Here is a 14,665-nt window from a genome sequence, read left to right on the forward strand (position 1 = left end):
TGTACAGCCTTATTTTGTACCAGCCAACATGCTATATGTACAACCTTATCTGTTTATCCCACTTGAGTGTATTAGCTTGAACCATATGAAATTGCCTTCTATGTAGGTAAAAAAAAAAAAGGTCAAATGTCAATAATTTCATTTTGTTTAACTTAGCAATAGATATGGTTTGGCTGTGTCCCCACCCAAATCTCTTCTTGAATTGCTATCTGTTGGTGTCATGGGAGGAACCTGGTGGGATGCAATTGAATTATGGGTCGGGTCTTTTCTGTGCTTGTCTCACAAGATCTGATGGTTTTAAAAAACATGGGTTGTGCTGGCTTCGGCAGCACATATACTAAAATTGGAACGATACAGAGATTAGCATGGCCCCTGCGCAAGGATGACACGCAAATTCGTGAAGCGTTCCATATTTTTTAAAAAAGAAAAGAAAAAAATAAAAATAAAAAAATAAAAAAATAAAAAAAATAAAAAACATGGGTTTCCCTGCACAAACTCTTCTGTCTGCCACCATGTGAGATGTGCCTTTCACCTGCCATGATTGTGAGGCCTCCCCAGCCAGGCAGAACTGTGAGTCCAACAAACCTCTTCTTTTTTTGGAAATTGCCAGTCTCATCAGTAATTTGTCAATTGCTGAAGACAGCAATATATCTTCATCAGCAGTGTGAAAATGTACTAATACAGTAGCTTTAAAATGATCTGTTTTATACACTGCTAAATATCCTAATGCAAATAAAGTGCCTTGCTTATAACAGGTATTCAATAAATAGTTGTTTAAAAATGACTCGTTTGGCACAAGTTTTAAAGAACATAGGAGTAGACAGATGTCTTGTCTAACTGCTGGTGATCAATTAATTAATTTCCATCCCAGCTCAGTGTAGTCCTCAACTATCACATCTTACACCCGATCAGGGAATTAGCTCAACCTGAACCGCCCTTGTGGTTTCTTTGGACTCAAAGCTAGTGGTATTCATTCTGCTTGCCTCTGTCACTTCAAAGACTTCAAAGCTCTGAGTTTTTCCTGTTGACAGTTTGAAAAAGAAGTTATCTATTACTTTTTGCTCTTGGATCCCCCTATATATTCCACACTTTGGAAGGGAAATCTGGCATGGACTAGGGCATTCTGGGATCCCTGGCAGGCTGTTCCCAGATCACACAGTCATGGCAACTCTGTGATCCTTACTGAGTTAGGAATAGGGAAAAGGTAGAGAGGCCTGTAGTCCTTTTTCTGCTCCCTTTATTCAAGGCTTGGAGAGTCTTGATCCCCAATCTTATATATAAAGTATGTATATATATATATATATATCTACACACACACACACACACACACACTTTAAGTTCTGGGGTACATACGTAGAACGTGCAGGTTTATTACATAGTTATACACGTGCCATGGTGGTTTGCTGAATCCATCACCCCATCATCTACATTAGGTATTTCGCTCTCCTAATGCTATCCCTCCCCTTGCCACCCAGCCCCCAACAGGCCCAGGTTTGTGATGTTGCCCTCCCTGGGTCCATGTGTTCTCATTGTTCAACACCCACTTATGAGTGAGAACATGCTGTGTTTGGTTTTCTGTTCTTGTTTGCTTACAATAATGGTTTCCAGCTTTATCCACATCCCTGCAAAGAACATGAACTCATCCTTTTTATGGCTGTATAGTGTTCCATGTTATATATGTCACATTTTCTGGATAACAGTCTATCATTGATGGACATTTGGGTTGGTTCCAGGTCTTTGCTATTTTGAACAGTGCCACAATAAACGTAAGTGTGCATGTGTCTTTATAGTAGAATGATTTATAGTCCTTTGGGTACATACCCAGTAATGGGATTGCTGGGTCAAATGATATTTCTAGTTCTAGATCCTTGAGGAATCGCCACACTGTCTTCCACAATGGTTGAACTAATTTATACTCCCACCAACTGTGTAAAAGTGTTCCTATTTCTCCACATCCTCTCCAGCATCTGTTTTCTGATTTTTTAATGATTGCCATTCTAACTGGCTTGAGATGGTATCTCACTGTGGTTTTGATTTGCATTTCTCTAATGACCAGAGATGATGAGCTTTTTACATGTTTATTGGCTGCATAAATGTCTTCTTTTGACACTGCCTGTTCATATCCTTTGCCCACTTTTTGATGGGGTTGTTTTTTTCTTGTAAATTTGTTTAAGTTCTTTGTAGATTCTGGATATTAGCCCTTTGTCAGATGGATAGATTGCAAAAATTTTTTCCCATTCTGTTGGTTGCCAGTTCACTCTAATGATAGTTTCTTTTGCTGTGCAGGAGGGAGCTCTTTAATTAGATTCCTTTTGTCTATTTTGGCTTTTGTTGCCGTTGCTTTTGGTGCCATTGCTTTTGGTGTTTTAGTCATGAAGTCCTTGCCCATGCCTATACCCTGAATGGTATTGCCTAGGTTTTCTTCTAGGGTTTTTGTGGTATTGAATCTTATGTTTAAATCTTTACTCCATTTGGAGTTAATTTTTGTATAAGGTATAAGGAAGGAGTCCAGTTTCAGCTTTCTACATATGGCTAGCCAGTTTTCCTAACACCATGTTCTGTCAAATGTATTTTTAACAGACTGGGACACCATAACACAGAGAAGATAATCATTATTGGAATGTAATGAGGAGAATGTACATATCTTGGGAATTACCATATATGCATGTTCACCTCTTTCTCCTCACTTTTCCCACGAACTCAGACTCCAGATCCCTATTCCTTTTTGGGATTCCAGAAACTCACCAGGGATATTCTTCCAAAGATTTATGATACCTCCTTTTTTCTTGCTGATATAATTGCCCATCTGCAATTATAGTTATAGCATCAAGACCCACATTCCACCAGTATCAGGCTGGTGAGTAAGTTTTATCACGTGAATGGGGAGAGGGGCATTCAGCCCATACCAGTTACAGTCCTACTTTTCATGTCTACACCTTTCTTCAGACTGAGCCTTGGGAAGATATCAGGTGAAAAAAGAAGAAGAAGAGGAAGAGGAGGAGGAGGAGAAGAAGAAGAACAGGATAGAAAACATATCTATAGAGCCTTTTCTATGTCCCAGGTTTCTTTTCCATATATTGCCTTGTTTCTGTCTCATGGTTTTGGGGAATCTGTTACATCAGGAGCAGGTGAGTAAGAAAATACTTGAAGTCAAGGAATTAGGTGGTCTAAGACAGTGGCTGTGTGGGAAGTGACATGGAAATGGGCTCTGACCCACCACGGGGGCTGTGAGTGCTCTACTCTCATTTGTATTCCAGCAGAACTGCAGACATTCCTGGCCAGACCTGCTTAATGGAAGCCAGGAAAAGCACACACTGAGGGGCCCACGTTCTGGACTGTAATGAAGGCAAAAGTGTTAGGCTTGCCAAGAAACGCTTCTGGGAAGTTCAGAAACTTTATTTTTCTCCATTTAAACTTGAAATGACTTCACTATCCTTCTTGCCCCCATTGTAATTTAGGAGATATCCAATATGAGCAGACAGTAGGAACAATAGCTCTAAATTATACCAAGAGTTTAATATCATTTTAACACTTAGTACAATTTTAAACGTTGTGCATTGCTTCTATCTAATACCTCGGTATTTTCCTCGTTGCTTTGACCTTAGTTTTGACTAGAAGCTCTTCTGTGAGGTAGCAAAAGCATTCAGCTTCCAGAGGTTACCAAGCCTCCCAGAACCATTTTTACACAAATGCAGGTATTAATATGTGACATAAAGAAGTGAGCAGATTCGCTTTCTTTATGCCACATGATATTAAGATCCTAATTCCAGAAACACTTCTAAAATTCAAGGACATATTGTAGCAATTGGACTTTCAGGAGCAAGAACTAATATATGATTCACACAAAAATAAGAAGTCTATTAAAAATTGTCAAGCCTACCAATTAATATTCACTGCCAAATCATCAAGTACATCATTGTTTTTAAACACTTGGTTTAAGTTTCCCATATTCCTGTTACTGTCTGAAAACAGGGAATTAATCCTTCACATCTATGTGATACCTGACACCTACTATGTGTTATACAAAAAGTGTTATGTAAATAAATGCATCAGTAAATAAAAAGCCCAGAGAAACTGTTTAAAAGACAAAGACAAGGAGATTAACTTTTTTTTTAGAGAAAATATTGAGGAGGAACACCCTAACACTTATATTCTAGATAAAATAGAATTTTAACTATTATTTTACTGAAACCAAAATTTCTTCGATTTTCACACTGAAAGTATTAGATTCTTAAAATAGGAGTTCTTTTTCTTGACAATCACTTACCCTCCTCAGATATATAACGCAAAACATGTCCATTTCATATCAAATAGCCACCCTTCCAGTGTGTATAGGAAACATTTTGATATAATGAATATGGCTCTTGTCAGACATGTTATTCTCCATCTAAATGCAAATTCATTTACAAATGACAAAGCAATAAAGAAAATTAGAATTATTTTTGCTTAAGTTTTGACACAGGAAGTCATCAAGGACAGCTCAGGGACTCTCTCTCTGGGGCTCCCAAGAACAGAAGCTAACCGCGGCACTCTGTCTCTACCTAGAGGGACAGATCTTCTTCCGGAAGGTTCAAGTCAACAGACCCTACTTTCACTTACAGTTTTCAAAGGCATCCAGTAACTGATGCTTCTCCCCAGGGTTCCATCCAAGCACCCCTTCCTTTCTCACCCTCCATAATTTTCTTAAAAATTCTTATACTCCCAAGTCTGTGTGTGCATCCTGGACCTTTATTCTGAGTCCTGGCATGTGCCGACTGCCTGTAACACTTTCCTCTGCGTGCCTTCTTTGTCACTTTTTAACCTTCCTCAACCACTCTCTGCCCTCCCTGACAACTCCATCCACCCAACCCCTGCTCCAAAGCACCTCTTATTTTGTCATATTTCCCACACAGGTTAATAATGGCACCATCCACACAGCCCCCAAAGAGAGCCTAAAAGTCATTTTTAATTCCTCCCTCCATCACCTTCACTCCCTTTAGCCTAATTGGTCACCACGTCCTGACCTTACATCTTCAAAATACTGCCTGTATTTCTTCATTCTTTTCTCTCGTACCCTTGGTTGGACTATGGCCATTACCATCCAAATCTCTGCTTAGAGTTTCATCCTGCCCTAATTTATCCTCAACATTACCTTCACAGTGACATTTCAAATATGTAAATATGATCATGTGGCTTACTACATTGCTTAAAAATGTGTGATGAAGTTCAAAATTTTTTTTAATAATTTAAATGTTTAACGTGACACTATCACTTTTCACGACAAAGCTAGGTCCCTCTGCATGGCTTCACCAGGCAGTTGGTGAGTTTCAGAATCTGACCCTTGACTCACAATTTCCTGTATGTATCATAGTCAACCATGCCAGCCAGGAATGTTACATGATTGCAGAATAAATAAATAAAAGGAGGTGACAGTTTTGCCATCCTCAGAAGTAATTAGATGGCACTAGAATTGTGTATTCAGAAAAACAGAATTGTACGGTGTTTAAAAGTGTAGACTGTTAATGTTGGCTGTGGAGTTTATATCCTGGCTCCTCTACTTACCAGTTTTGAGCAAGTTACATAACCTTCGTTAGTAAAATAGAAATAATAAAAGTGCCTATCTTATAGGGGTTTGTGGCAACTAAGTTAATTAAAATATACAAAGCAACATGTTACTATTGTAATGCCCATAATACTTTAGGAGAGATATTAACCAATGGAGCAGGGCCTGACTAGGTGACTATTCTGGTATTATGCCATGTGAAGAACAGTTGTAGTTCTACGCAGTGAATAGCAAAGAAATGTTAGCAAGACATTACATGGCAAGATGTACTAAAATATCTGGAAAGTAACCCAGAGTGTTGAACCAGGAACATTAGTGGAACTCTTGGGAAACAAATTCCAGCTCAAATTCTAGAAACACTTTTTATCGAACAGAAATGTCTAACGATAAGACAGGTTGTCACCAGAGGAAGTGGGCTCCCCTCTACTAAAGGTATTTAACCAATAGCTGGATAACTCCTCATTTACAATATGTCAGAGAAACTGATACAAAAAAATTCAGGGGAGGAAAATGATTTCTAAGGGCCTTAGGAGTTTCAGATGACAAAGGGCTTGATATGTCACCTAACAGTAAATAGGTGTTTATAGTAATTATTTTTAGCAAAGTCCACGAAGCATAAATACTCATGGCACAAGCTTAGGTGGGTCTGTCATCTAGTTGCCCTTAATAACCCTGTTTACCCAGTGATGGGTAAAATGCAGATCTAGAGCTGTATCACATCATCTGAAATTATTTCCACAGCTCCATGAGTCCTCGCGGACAACCCTAGACAAGTGCTCGCAAGTGCTGCCCATCCCTGGCTATTCCAGCTGCATTTCCTTTTGTTCCCAAGGAAGTTTCTTTAAAAACACAATGACTGTTTTTTACCTCTACAATTTGCTTGCAGTGTTTCTTTTCATTCCTTTAACATGTTTTGAAAGCAATATGGCAAAGAGAATTTGAGAGTTTATTTTGACCATATGTATCACTTTCAAGAAGGTGGAAAAGTTCAGAAATGAAGAAACTGAGTCATCTTTTGACCTTAATACCACTGAAGCTTTAAGATAAATCCATTAGAAAGAGCTACCCAGTTGAATTCCTATGTACCAATAATTATGCAATCTATCCATCTGACCAAGGACTTATATCCAAAATCTACAAAGAACTAAAACAGATTTACAAGAAAAAAACAAACCCATTCAAAAGTGGGCAAAGGATATGAACAGACACTTTTCAAAGATATATATGAGGCCAACGAACATATGTAAAATGCTTCTCATCACTGGTCATTAGAGAAATGCAAATCAAAACTACATTGAGATGCCATATCATGCAAGTTAGAATGGTGATCATTAAAAAATCTGGAGACAGCAGATGCTGGAGAGGATGTGGAGAAATAGGAACACTTTTACACTGTTGGTGGGAGTGTAAATTAGTTCAACCATTGTGGAAGACAGTGTGGTGATTCCAAGGACTTGGAAATAGAAATTCCATTTGACCCAGCAATCCCATTACTGGGTATATATCCAAAGGATTACAAATCGTTCTATTATAAGGACACATGCACATGAATGTTCACTGCAGCACTGTTTACAATAGCAAAGACCTGGAACCAACCCAAATGCCCATCAATGATAGACTGGACAGGGAAAATGTGGCACATATAAACCATGGAATACTATGCAGCTATAAAAACGATGAGTTTGTGTCCTTTGTAGGGACATGGATGAACCTGGAAAGTATCATTCTCAGCAAACTGACACAAGAACAGAATATTAAATACCTCATGTTCTCACTCATAGGTTGGTGTTGAACAATGAGAATACATGGACACAGGGAGGGGAGCATCACACACTGGGGTCTGTCAAAGGGAAATAGGGGAGGGACAGTGGGGGGTGGGGAGTTGGGGAGGGATAACATGGGGAGAAATGCCAGATATAGGTGATGGGGTGGAAGACAGCAAATCACACTCCCATGTGTGTACCTATGCAATAATCTTGCATGTTCTTCATATGTACCCCAAAACCTAAAACACAATAAAATATTAAGAAAGAGAGAGAGAAGAAAGAAAGAAAAAGAAATAAGAAAGGAAAGAAAGAAGGAAGCAAGGAAGGAAGGGAGGGAGGGAGGGAGGTAGGGAGGGAAGGAGGCTAAGAAGGGGTTAATGATCAACTCAAAGCCACATGGTCAATAAGGAGGAAAGCAGAGTCAGTCGTGTGAGTCTGATGTCAAAAATATGCCTGATTCCTACCCTTTAAGCCCCACACACACTTGCACACTTGCACTCACATTCACTCTTACTTTTACATACTGTCACAATGACACACACATTCATTCTCACATACAGTCACGCACACAGTCACAGTCACACACACACTCACATACACTCTCACACACACTGTCTCTCACACACACGTTCCAGGCTCACTCCCTGCATCATAGAGCCAAGCACGTCTCAAATCTCGAAGGCAGGAGAAACCACTGTGCTATTCTCTGTAGTCCTGAAACATCTTTCACCCCGAGGAACACGCCGCGGCCAGTCTTTGGATTTGAATATAATATTTGATGTTAGAGTTTGCACTTGCACTTGCCTGGGTTTGTCCCCTGGCTCAGGACTAGTCAGCAAGGCTCTCCCTCCCTGTGGCTCCAGCACCCTCCAGCCCAACTCCTGGCACCTGGCTGCTGGGCGTTCCTTACCACCACCTGCACATAATTTAGTCATTCGATCGCCCACTTCAGCTGCAGTATTAAGACATATTATGCTGTGACTGACTATGAATGGCACAGCGTAAAGTCATGCATAACTGCGGCCTGATCTTTAGGACCTGGAAATTCCATGAAATGAAATACAAGAAAATATGTGAAACGTGAGGGGAAGAATTAAGAAAGCATCCTCTCATAACGATACTCAAGCGGCAACAGCAACGTGCAGTGACGAATCCCACTGTACAAAGTACCAGCTCCTCCCAGGCCCAACTCTGGACTTTTCACAGCGGGTTATTCTCCAGCTGCACGATATGGACCTTGCACATAAGACCTCAGCCTCCCACCCAGCCTTCACCCAAAATGCTGATCTCAGTGAGCCTATGTGATGGCCTTTCCCAGAAAATCTTTCCACTGTGACTCATTTTCTTTGGCGATCAATTTCCGCTTCTTCCAGGAGACTCTCTCTAGAGTTTGTATTTATGATCCCCTCCTTGAAATGAGATGCTGCAAACTCTTTCTTGGGTTTACTTACAGATATTGGAAAGCCATTGGTGGATATAAGTAAAGAAGTAAACTAGAAGAATCGTACTGGCATAAATGAAAATTAAGGAGAACAAGGGAGAACATGACTTTTTTTTTTATAGGTTGTAAATTAGAATTTGAAAAAGTTCAAACATCATAGTCAATATGTCCTTCAAGTTACATTGAATTTATAGATTCTTTCTCCTTTTGACTTTTCAGTTTATTTATTAAAGGTTCCACTTTGTACTGTAGAGTTTCTTAGTATCAATTTTGATGACTGACCCCCACAATATTTTAAAACATATTCCTCTGTCCTCTTTACGTTCTGTAAATTGTTCATAGGATCTAAGGGATTAATTATATTGAGGTTGAGGGTTTTCTTTGCAAGACTAAATCATAATTGATATTGCAGTTGTTCTCTTTTTGATGATAAAAATCATTCACGATCACGGTCTCAGTACATTAACCCACTAAGAGTTGCGAAGTGAAGACAGTTTAATTCTACTATCCCATCGTCATTAGCCAGGTTAAACACCTCTCCAAAAAGAAAAAAGAAAAAACTTTACTTCACCTGCTATTCAGTTTCCCGGTGCTTTAATAAATATAAGAAATATAGGATAAATGATAGACTCTTTTCCTGTACTTACCAGGTTTCAATATAATACGTTGATTCTCAAGCATCTTCTAATGGTGACCAATTAGTTTTTTTTTTTTTTTAAATAGCACCATGAAATTCTGGGTTAAATACATTTGCTGTATTTCTGTCCATTTCAGTTGTTGACCTGATTGATGCTTAGATTGCCCTTTCTTTGCTCCATCTTCAGGTTGGCCCCCGAGCTCTTTTGAAGCAATCCTGATAGTCTTTAGATGCCCCACTATCTAGTATAATTCATCTTCCATATTTCCTGCCCCACACCTGGAATCAGCCTTCTCCCTAAGGAGTCTTTATTCCTTTTAGGGACAATGCTGGCATTTTCTCCAACAATCTTAATCCATCCAGATGCCGATTGCATTTCTCACTTCACCCCAACCCCATGCCTCCCGGTTGAGATTCAGGGATGCAATGAGGGATGGAAAGATCCTCATGAATGTGGTGACAAGTCAGTTTAGGCTCAAAGACAGCTGAAGCCCAGGGACGCCTGTGACTTAACAGGTCGGTAGAAATAACAAAATACTGGTATTATAATTTGAAACGGCTATTTTGACACAGCCATAGCAAAATGTCCTGCTGTAAGGCAAGTCAACCAGTCAGGAGACAAGTTGAGTATTTCAGGAAAAGCAAGGTGATAGGTATGGAGGTCAAACTAACTTGGGTTTGAATCCCAGATCTACACTTAAACATTTGCATGACCTTGGACAAATCACTTAACCTCCCTAAGCCTCGGCATCCTCATTCATAAAATGGGGTGGTAATAACACATATCTGACAGGGTTGTCAATGTAATACACAAAAGACATAAGACCTATTACATAGCAAGTGATCAATAAATAAAAATAGCAATTATTTTTGACATTGTTATTGTTGCTAAAATTGATATAATGACAGAGGGCAGACTAAAGCAGCAGCCACAGATGACTATTGATGTGGTTGGTCTGCATTGAAAAGGGCTGTGAGTTTAAAATATGCACTGAATTCCAAAGCCTTGGTGAAAGTAATGTAAATTATACCATTAATTTTTTAATTTTTATTACATGATGAAATGATAATATTTGGGGAATATTGGGTTAAGTAAAATATATTATTAGAATTAATTTTTTCTGTTTCTTTTATTATTTTAACATAATGCTAGAAAATTTAAAATTACATATGTGCTTCAAATTCTGCTTCTCCTGGATAGTGCTTCTCTAGTGATATTGAGAAAATATTTTTGTTTAGTTTTATTTACAGTGAAGGAGACCAAACAAATTAAGAATATATCATAAGCAAGGGTTTGGTGGCTGCTGGGATGAGGGGTGAGGAACAGGGAGGAGTGAGGGACCTTAGGTTTCAGGCCTGCATCATTTCTTTCATGGAGCCTATGATCCTGCACCTTCTAACATGAAGCCACTTTTAATGACTGCTTCTTAACAGACTGATGTCTATTTTCCCAAGAAAACAACTATCTGTATTGGCTGCTTTTCCCTATGGGCAAAGAGGCAGTTCTTCTGGGTCTTGATAGCAGATGTTGGACACAGTAACCAAATCTGTTCTTTTGGGAGAAATAATTTATATTTATTTAGAACCTATCATGTTCCAGACATTGAACTTGTCTTTTTGCTTCATGGCAAAACACTTGTTGGAGGCAGCTATTACAGCCTTCATTTCATAGCTAAAGACATTGAGATTCAGAGCTTAATTAGCTAACCCCATGTCATACAGCAAGGAAGGAACAGAAGTGAGAGGTAAAGCCAGGCCAGCTGCCTTCTTGATCCGTGCTTGCTCTCTGTAGATTGGGTTGTCTTTCAGGGGTGTATGTGTGGATTGAAGAACTCAGGACCCTAAATTCTGTCCATCACTCATCTAAAGTGGTTTCTCCCAGTCCCCCGGGTTCTAAGTCCCTAATTCAGAACTCAAGATTCTATATGCTACGAAACATAGGAGATGCAAGCTCTTAAACTATTCTAAGTTATTTACGGTATTTACAGAGCTTCCTCGGCACCTGAGTCATCCTATCAAACATTTTCCAGGCAATTCTGAAAGCACTGATTTTTTTTAAAAGAATAAGTATCTAACTTAATATTTCTCAAGTCTTTCACCATAGAATCCAAGCAATTTGACCTGATCTGTTTTTTCTTTGACCTGTAGCCATTTAAAGAGAATCATTATTCCTGTTAACTGATTTTTAAAAAATATATCTTTAAGTATAACCCTTCAGTGAGTCAGAGTAGGATTTAGAATTTAAAATACCTTTTCCCTTTATCTGACTAGTGTGTTCTGCATTGTAAAAGTCTGCTTTTACTATAGGATCCTTTTGCTTCTAAGTGGACTTTCACCTGAAAGCTTAAAATTAAAAAACTATCCAGAAAAAACAAAAAGTATTCACTCTTAAAGTTGGCATCTGGCCCAGAATATCTCTGACAACTGCTAATATTCAGTGATTTCTCCAAATTATGTCTCAAATCCCTTCAGTCAGGCTAACACTCTTAATTTAGCATGTTAAGAATCAGGCAAAAGTATGCCCAAAAGTCTTAAATGAAAAAAGAATTAAAGATAAAAAATATTTTAAAAAATCTAATAAACATCTAAAGAGATAATAAAAATCATTATTAAAGAAATGAAAATTTTCAATAAAATGTCATTACACACTCACTAAAAACTAAAATGAAAACTTAGGCAATATTAATTTTTTGAAAGATTTAGAGTAACTGTTAACTATTGTGCTCAATCAGTTATAATATAAACTTGTACATTCACATAGGAGAACCTTTTGGCAATTTCTAACAATACAATTTAAAATACACATATTCTATATCCTATCAATTATTATTATATGGTAATAATAATAATTGATAATTGCCATACAGAGAGCCAAATTATATAGAATGACATTGAGGAATATTAAAAATAGAATACTATAAACATAATATTTCAAATATAAAATTATAAATAATATTATAAGATATAAAAATTACATATGGACTGATTGAAATTTGCAGAATTTAAAAGCGTATTAAATGAATCCACAGTACTGAAGAAGCAGAAGAGTGGTTACCCCTGGAGAGCGCGTAGAGAACGGAAGGTCAATAAGCAGGGGCTCTGTGAGTCAGCTGCGGCTCTGCTTCTTGAATTGCATGCTGGTTTTACATGTGTGTTCAGTTTATAAAATTTCATTCAAATGCACACTAAGGTGTGTCGATGTTTATCTTCTTTTAAATTATACTTTAAGTTCTGCGGTCCATGCTCAGATTGTGCAGGTGTGTTACACAGATAAATGTGCGCCATGGTGGTTTGCTGCCTCCATCCCCACTTCATCTACATTACGTATTTCTCCTAATGCTATCCCTCCCCAATCCCCCACCCCCTGCTATCCCTCCCCTGGCCCCCAACCCCCAACAGGCCAGTGTGTGATCTTCCCCTTCCTGTGTCCATGTGTTCTTATTGTCCAACTTCCACTTATGAGTGAGAACACCCATAGAAAGTTAAAACATTTAAAAAATTGGCATGTTACGTATTTTAGGATATACAAATAAGCATATTCGTTCATACATATATAAATAAACAGCTATGTGTCAATAAATAGCTACTAATAATGTCAGGCCTATTATTTTAATTAATCTTCACAAGAAATTTAAAAGGTTGCATTAACAGTCTCATTTTAGACATAAGAGTATTAAGACTCAGAGAAGTTAATTGGCTTGTACCCAATGCAATCCTGATAGCAAAAGAGCAGCAGTAGAATTCAAACTCAGTTATCTCCCTCTGCAGAGCTCGTGGTTTCTTACCACAATAGCGCTAGGCAATAAAAGTCATGGAAAAACCAAAGGAAGCTTTGTCCTGTTGGCAAAAAGAAAGGGCAGGCTGAGAACAATGAGTTCAGAATGCTGGTTTCCTTCAGGAGCAGAATTTCACACATATTATCAGTTCAGAGACCGTGACAGATTTAAGTACAGTCCACCCAATAACCACCACAGTTGGACAGAATAGGACCAGTGACCCATATTTTCTGGTCACAGATTATTTCCCTTACCCATTTGCCATAACACTTAATATTCCCACAGTTAATCATTAGCTCCCCTTTGGGATGGAGTCGTGGTTTATCCGTTGTACAAGAGATGGGACTCTGTGGGGAAATGGAATGGGGTGAGGAAGAAATAAGCTACAAGGTCATGGTGGGATCCTGACCCCATAACAGCGTTTGTGCCCAAGATCCCCAACTCCATAGAAATGCAGAGCCTATTGAATCATGAACGAGGGTCGTGAAGGGCTTCCATTTCGCCTTCCCAACTAATGCTTAATCTTTCTGCCCTTGACTTCACTAGATTTGCCATGAGCATTACTAAATACTTCATTCAAGAAATAAACAAAATGTAAAATAGGAATTTACTTAACCAAAGACAGATTATAAATCAAATAAGTTGCAGGAACAGTCCTTGATTGCAACTTTCCAAAGTAGAACTTAAGAAAACTCTTCAGGTGAAAGGAACCTTAGACTCACATCTTTCAATCCCACATGTTACATACAAGGAACAGGAGACCAGGGGACAAAAGGACCCCAGTTACAGATGAGATAACGGCAGAGCTGCACTCTTTCCACGGCTCACTCTTCTCTTCATGCCTTTCTCCATGAAAAATTAAAGATCACATTTATGAATGTCTGCTGAACACATCTAACTGTGTGAACCTTTACACAGATTTTATCTTTCAAATCTAATATATATGTAGCTCATTTGTAAGTGGTAATAGTGAATACTTAATGCTTCCCATGTCACAGACATTTTTCACACGTTAACTCACATATATATCATGTGCTATATATATTCACGTATTAACATATATATGTACTAACTCACAAATATTCATGTCACATATAGTATATATGGTTACATATGCACATATAGGGCATAAAATTATTATACTGCAACATCACAAAGTATACCACATAAATTAACTCAATCTCCACAAGAACTTTATGAGGTGTATACTGTTATTAGTGTCTTTATTTTACAGAAGAAAAGACAACTGTAAAAAAGCATTGGAAATTGCCCAAGACCACTCAGAGAGTAAGGAGCAAGACCCAGGCTTAGGGCCATCTGTGTTCTTACCGTTACATTCACTCTCTCGCCCTTTTCTATCCCGCCACACTCTTCTATCATCCCTCATTTTCCCTCTCTCTCTAAATTTCATGTCATAAAGAATTCATGGAAGAAATAAGCTGAATGTTGTCATTATCGCTCAACAGCCATTATTTCTTTGATAGCGGTTTTGGTACTTAAATT

At 38.3% G+C, this 14,665-nt stretch overlaps 1 non-coding gene across 1 annotated transcript; it reads left to right on the plus strand.

Moving 5' to 3' along the window:
* Window positions 1-313: 313 nt before the first annotated feature.
* Window positions 314-417, plus strand: LOC118154207 (U6 spliceosomal RNA). Its single transcript, XR_004744099.1, has one exon. It is a non-coding gene; the product is annotated as a U6 spliceosomal RNA (small nuclear RNA).
* The last annotated feature ends 14,248 nt before the right edge of the window (window positions 418-14,665 follow it).

This window comes from Callithrix jacchus, chromosome 5 (assembly GCF_049354715.1).
Source record: "Callithrix jacchus isolate 240 chromosome 5, calJac240_pri, whole genome shotgun sequence".
In the NCBI taxonomy this organism is placed as follows: Eukaryota; Metazoa; Chordata; class Mammalia; order Primates; family Cebidae; genus Callithrix; species Callithrix jacchus.